The following is a 7,376-nucleotide window of genomic DNA, read 5'->3' as shown; positions in this document are numbered from 1 at the left end:
CTTTTTTGATAATCTGTAAATGTTACTGCTGTTTGTTTACTGTACATTTCTGTTCAATAAAACAGATATGTTGTAAAAATGTTTACAGTAATTTACTTTAAAAATAGCAGTTGTATGTGTAAACTGCTTTACAGTAAACTACTGTGTAAAAAAAATATACTGCAAACCCAACTGCATTATCTATGTAATTAAAATTATACAACCTTGTTAATTATAACAGTATTTTACTGTAAACTTTATCATAAAAAATACGGTAAAATACATTACAATGGTTTGCCACAGATTTTACAACAATCAGCTTATCAAAATTGAAAAAATGTACTATACAGTCTACAGCACGGGTGCTCAACCCTGTTCCTGGAGATCGACCTTCCTGCAGATTTTAGTTGCAATGCATATCAAACACACCTGCCTGTAATGATCAAGTAATGTTCAGGTCCTAATCAATTGGTTAATGTGTGTTTGATCAGGGTTGGAGCTGAACTCTGTAGGAAGGTAGATCTCCAGGAACCAGGTTAACCACCCCTGGTCAACAGTAAATCAAGGTACAAACTATCTTTATTAGGATTTTAAAGAAGCTGTTTCTACATAAGGAACATTTTCATTCAAGAGCAGCCAACTCAAAATAAATATTATGGACGTGCTGTCAAAGAAATGCTATTTGCTTTACACTGCTGAACATCACAGTCCAAAAACAAAACCTTTCTGAAAAGTAGCCTATTTAAAGTAAAAACTGCTACACTTGCTTTACTGGTAGATTTGTGCTATTTCATGTATTGTAGTTTTTAGTTAACAAACCGTATACAAAGGCAACTTTTTCTAAAATGTATAGCCTTAAATTAATCTACAATATAAACATGCTGTCAGTAAAATGTTTCCCTCCAGCTTTCTGCTATTTGAGTACTGCTGCACATTGCAAAAGCACAAAAACAAAACTTTTCTGAAAGGTAGCGTAATTAACATAAAAACATGCTGCTGAACATTTGCTTTAATGGTAGGTTCTAGCTATTTCATGTATTGTATTTTATAGTTCACAAACTATTTATGAAGACGATATAATTTTCGGAAATGCATATTAATCTACAATATCAACATGCTATCAAATAAATGTTTTCTTCCAGCTTTCTCCTGTTTGCTGAACAGTACTGCTGCACATTACAGAAGTGCAAAAAGCAAAACCTTTCTGAAAAGTAGCCTGAATAAGTAAAACATGCTACTAAACATTTGCTTTACTGGTCGATTTCTGCTAATTAATTTATTGTGTGTTTTAGAAGTTAACAAACACTATATGAAGACAACTTTTCTAAAATGTATAGCCTTATAATAATCTGCATTAAACGTGCTAGGGCTGCACGCCACGGTGGCGTAGTGGATAGCACGTTCGCCTCACAGCAAGAAGGTCGCTGGTTTGAGCCTCGTCTGGGTCCGTTGCCGTTTCATTGTGGAGTTTGCATGTTCTCCCCGAGTGGGCGGGGGTTTCTTCCTGGTGCTCCAGTTTCCCCCTCAGTCCAAAACCATGTAGTGTAGGTGAATTGGGTAAGCTAAATTGTCAGTAGTGAATGTGTTTGAATGTGTGTGTGTGTATGGATGTTTCCCAGTGATGGGTTGCAGCTGAACGTGCTATGAAATAAATGTTTTCTTCCAGCTTTCTGATATTTGCTTTAGAGTACTGCTGCACATTGCAGAAGAAGTGCAAAAACAAAGCAGACAAAACGTATCTGAAAGGTAGCCTAATTAAAGTAAAACATGCATCTTAACAGTTGCGTTACAGGCGGGTCTACTATTTCGTAAGTATTTTAGAGAAGTTCACAAACACTAAATGAAGATAACCTTTCTAAAATGTATATATTTTATCTACATATATTTATCTACAATATGAACGTGCTGCCAAATAAAAGTTGTCTCCCAGCTTTTCTGCTATTTGCTTTAGAATAGGCTACTGCTGCACAATACAGAAGAAGTGCAAAAACCAAGCAGACAACTTTTCTGAAAGGTAGCCTAATTAAAGTAAAAGCATGCTAAACAGTTGTTTTACTAGTAGCTTTCTCCTATTTCATGCCTTGTATTTCATAGAAGTTCACAAACGCTATATGAAGACAACATTTCTCAAGCCTTAAATGAATCCACAATATGTACATGCTGTCAAACGTTCCCTCCAGCTTTCTGCCATTTGCTTTACTGTGCTGCAGCATACTAAATACGTGCACTTAAGAAAAACGAAGCTTTTCCTGAAGTTTTGTCTCTCCAAAAGTAGCCTGTACTCTAATTAAAGTATGAACAAGCTGTCAAACTGCTGTTTTGCTTCTGCTATTTAAGTAGAAAAAGAAGCATTTCCTTGTCTTCACATTCAAAAATAACTTTAACACTTTATTAAAGAGAGCTGAAACTTCCCCTTTACTTCATTGACATTTACTGGATTTACCTGCAGAGCTTTAAAAGCGTTTAAAAAAAGTCCCACTCACCAGATTTGAGCCCACTGCTGAGTATAGTTCACACGCGCTTAAGACTCTCTCTATTCTCTCATATATGAGCTCCTTTGTCAACCTTCCTGGCAGAATGAGAGCTTCCTGGCTGTCTTAGCGTTTGACAGGACCGTGATGTGAACGTCTCATTGGCTGACGTTCCACATGAAACCTGACACCTGCGCAAGGTTCACCTACAGCGTGTTCACTGTAAAGAGTGCATTTGTATGGAGCGTGTTGTTGACATTTGTGGGTGGACCTTTTCTGTATCGAATATTAGTTGAAATTCTACAGTAGTTGTGCCTCATAGAGTTGAAGTGAAAATTATTTCAAATGAAATATTTCCCAAATGATGTTTCGCAGAGCAAGGAATTTTTCACAGTAATTCCTATAATATTTTTTTCTTATGGAGAAAGTCTTGGTTGTTTTATTTCGGCTAGAAAAAAAGGAGTTTTTAATTTTTATAATCCCATTTTAAGGTCAATATCATTAGCCCCTTTAATCTATATATTTTTCAACTGTCCACAGAATACCATCCTTATATATTACCTGACAAAAGTCTTGTCGCCTATCAAAGTTTTAGGAACAACAAAAAATAACTTGACTACTAGTTGATCATTTGGTATCAGAAGTTGCTTATATGAAAGGCAAAGGCCTCTAGATTACGCTTATTTTACCAAAATAAAATATGATCATGCCTCAATTTTTAATTATTTAATTAGGACAGTAAGGTCTGACTTTTCTTAGACAAAAGTTGGAAAAAGAATTAGTATTGTGCATGACTCGCATGAGCTTGAACAACAGCATCCATGCATCTCTGTAATGACTCAAATAAGTTATTAATAAAGTCATCTGGAATGGCAAAGGAAGCATTATTTTGTTGATGTTGTCATCCACTCTGCAGATCTCTTGCCCGGCCCCATACTAAATGTAACCCCAATCCATGATTTTTCCTTTACCAAACTTGACTGATCTCTGTGAGAATCTTGGGTCCATGTGGGTTCCAATAGATCTTCTGCAGTATTTGTGATAATTAGGATGCAGTTCAACAGATCATTCATCGGAAAAAGCTACCTTCTGCCACTTTTCCAAATGATCAACTAGAAGTGAAGTTATTATTTGTTGCTCTTACTACTGGGATCAACAACAAGACTTAAGGTAGTGTCTACTCGCCTAATTACCCAAACTTGCCTAGTTAGTTAACCTAGTTAAGCCTTTAAATGTCACTATAAGCTGAATACTAGTATCTTGAAAAATACCTAGTAAAATATTATGTACTGTCATCATGGCAAAGATAAAAGAAGTCAGTTATTAGAAATACGTTATTAAAACTTATAAAAATCAGTTGAAAAAAATCTTCTCTCCGTTAAACAGAATTTGGGGGGATATAATAATTGGGGGGAGGGGGGGGGGGCGCTAATAATTCAGGAGGGCTAATAATTTCTGACTTTAACTGTATATGCAGTCAGCATTTTAGCTTGGGTGATTTATAAAGGGTGGTTGTAAATGCTGGGGGGGATGGGTGGTAGAGATTCCATGAATCTCAGATGAATATGAATTGATGTTTCTGTAGTTTTGTGTGAATTACATGTTTGACAAGAACTGGCCCCCTCGGGTGCTGAATATCATGATGAATATCACAATGAGTTGCTTATATATCTTTCATCTGCCAAACATCATTTTATGGGAACCTGTCTTTTTTCCCCCTCGTGTTTTTTATGTGCCAAATACAGCAAGGTCAGATCTGACTGAAGTTATGAGCTTGCTCTATAAAAGACAAATATGAAATATCATTTTTTGAAACGTGTAGAAAAAATATTATTGTTTATCTTTTTAAACAATAGTGAAGTTAAGGGTTTTAGTACATTGAATGAAATAAAAGGATGTCTAACTTATCTTAGCATATGATTATTAGGAAAGTCTGGGGTTTTCCATGTGATAACTATCGTGTTATAGATCAGGGTCTTAAAATTAAAATGCGTCTCAAGTTTCTTGTATAAAGAATCAATTTGTACTGCAATTGTTTATATAATATAATATAATATAATATAATATAATATAATATAATATAATATAATATAATATAATATAATATAATATAATATAATATAATATAATATAATATAACATAACATAATATATTAGGCAACATGTTGGTGCTGTGGGTAGCACAATCGCCTCACAGCAAGAAGGTTGCTGGTTCCCCTGGGTCAGTTGGCATTTCTGTGTGGAGTTTACATGTTCTTCCTTTGTTATATAATATAATATAATACAATATAATATAATATAATATAATATAATATAATATAATATAATATAATATAATATTTAGGTTCTTTAAGGTGTAGTATTTAGGTTCTATAATTATTAGAGAAAATATTTAGGTTCTATTAAGGTACATTATATTATTATATTATGTATTTATTTGTTTGATCAATTTTTTATTAATATTTTAAACTTATTTGTATTTATTTCTTTGTTGTTATAAAATATTTTTTTTGTGATCTCACTAACCCAGATGTATTTTTTGTAGTCATCAAACTTCATTTGAGGCAGGCTTCGCTAAGCTAATTCTGTAAAAGCCAGTGTCTCCCCTTGCATTGAACTTTGAGAGTATTACATTCAGAGATGTTGTTTATGTTCACTAAGCTACATTACACATCAACTAAAGTTTAAAATATGATATCGGAGTAGACCACCCCTTTAACTCAAATTACTGGCAGATACCTGAAATGTAAGTTCCCTGATTTTTGCATGTAATTGTTACTTATATACTTTTGCTTAACCCTCTCAACTAAATTATCAACAACAAAGCAAACATGTGTAAACTTAGTCATCAATATTTTAAGGTGAAAACTTACTGAATAAAAGCAAATTTGTTACACTTTTTTTGTCTTGAAAGATCAGGTTAAAATGCAAGTGTCAAATGTGATTCAACAGCCTCTCAGGGAATTTTTGTCCTTCCCTCAAATGTCATTGTTTTGCATTGCATTTTATTTTTTACCTCCAGCAGTGAAAGTTACAGAAATGCATTTGAATTTTGCTAATAAGTATTTGAATATTACAGTTACAAAGGCATATTATTGGGAGATAAATAGCTACAGATGCTATTAAAGCTATATGTTTTTATGTAGTAGGCTGTATGTTAAAACTCCCAGAAAAACATGTCAAATTATAGATTCTGAATAGAGTAGATGTTGTCATAAACAATTGATATCCACACCATTAAATGAATAAAGGAAATATTATGTAAAACAGACAAATGTATTTAAAATGTTCTATCTAGATGATCCAATGGCCTTTCTTATATTAAATATTTCAGAAATGAAAACACTATATTTTATCTTGTATCATAGAAGATACTGTATACAGTATCAGGCCTTAAGGGCTCACGACGAAAACTAAACTTCAGCTTTATATTCATGTCAGATATTTGATTGATCTCCTGACTTTTGGCTATTAACAAACAGGTTGAGGGTTCAGTTAGTCACATATAATCCACCTAAACTAAGAGAACAATCCACATGTCCTTCAAACCTGCAGTCAAGCCATGACTTGCACAGCCAACTCCCATTATAACATATGTACGGACACAATGTCTAAGCAAATGATTGAGCTGAATCAGATCTTCCAATGCTGTCAGTGTCAGTTAGGTTGTCGTCTAGCAAGACGTCTCTGTATTAAAGACCTATTTCACCCAAAAGGAATACCAACAGAGAGGTAAGGAAACTCTCTGATTTGTTCTTTTTAAGTAAGTCAGTCATAATTATTGATAAAGCACATTTTAAAAAGACAGCCTTTGGCAAAAGTGCTGTACAACATCAAATGCCCTAAAAAATTAACATAAAACATCAAGAAAACAAAACCAGCACCTACTTGTGAACCAGAACCACTGCCCTTAATTATGACTATTCACAATGGTGATTGCATTTGTCAGGTAGTGCATACCCTGAGAGTTGATGTGACCACCAGGGCCCAGTTTTTCAAAAGGTTTAATCCAGATAAAATAAATCCAGATTTAGTAATCCTGTTTTTACGATCCGTGATCACGGAATCCAGCTTACTTTTTGAGCCAGTCTTTCTAAGCAACATTGGATTGGATCACTCTGATCCGGATAGGAACTTTTTAGGATCACTAAATCTGGATAACCAGTGCTTAAACAGGATAGGAAATCACAATGTAGAACTACAGATATGTAAAGAGCAACAAGTATAGCCAGTGTGGGGTCAGTATAACTTTATGTTTTATTTGAAATGAAAACACACATATTTAAAAAGTACAAAAAAAAAAGAAAACCCCGCCCCTTTCTCTTCCAGGAGTCCGCTCCCAGTAGCCTTTAGGAGTGGATATATATATATATATAAATATATATATATATATATATATATATATATATATATATATATATATATATATATATATATATATATATATATATATATATATATACAGTATATATACAGTATATATATATATATATGTGTGTGTGTGTGTATATATATATATATATATACTGTATATATACTGTATATATATATATATATATATATATATATATATATTTATATATATATATATACATATATATATATATACAGTATATATACAGTATATATATATATATGTGTGTATATATATATATATATACACACACACACACACACACATATATATATATATATATATATATATATATATATATATATATATATATATATATATATATATATATATATATATATATATATATATATATATATATATAAATTAGTGACAGAATAAAATTTGTTGTTTTTGGTCAATTTTGACAGCTGTTTGGGGGATTTTTTATGAGGCCAAACTCTTTCTACTTTGCTGTAGGCCTGTACTGAAAGGCTGAATACATTAAAGCCTACCTAAACACTATAGCCTGA

The sequence above is a fragment of the Danio rerio genome, chromosome 15 (genome assembly GCF_052040795.2).
Source record: "Danio rerio strain M-AB ecotype USA chromosome 15, GRCz13ab, whole genome shotgun sequence".
NCBI classification, from domain to species: Eukaryota; Metazoa; Chordata; class Actinopteri; order Cypriniformes; family Danionidae; genus Danio; species Danio rerio.
This window is presented reverse-complemented; position numbering follows the sequence as displayed.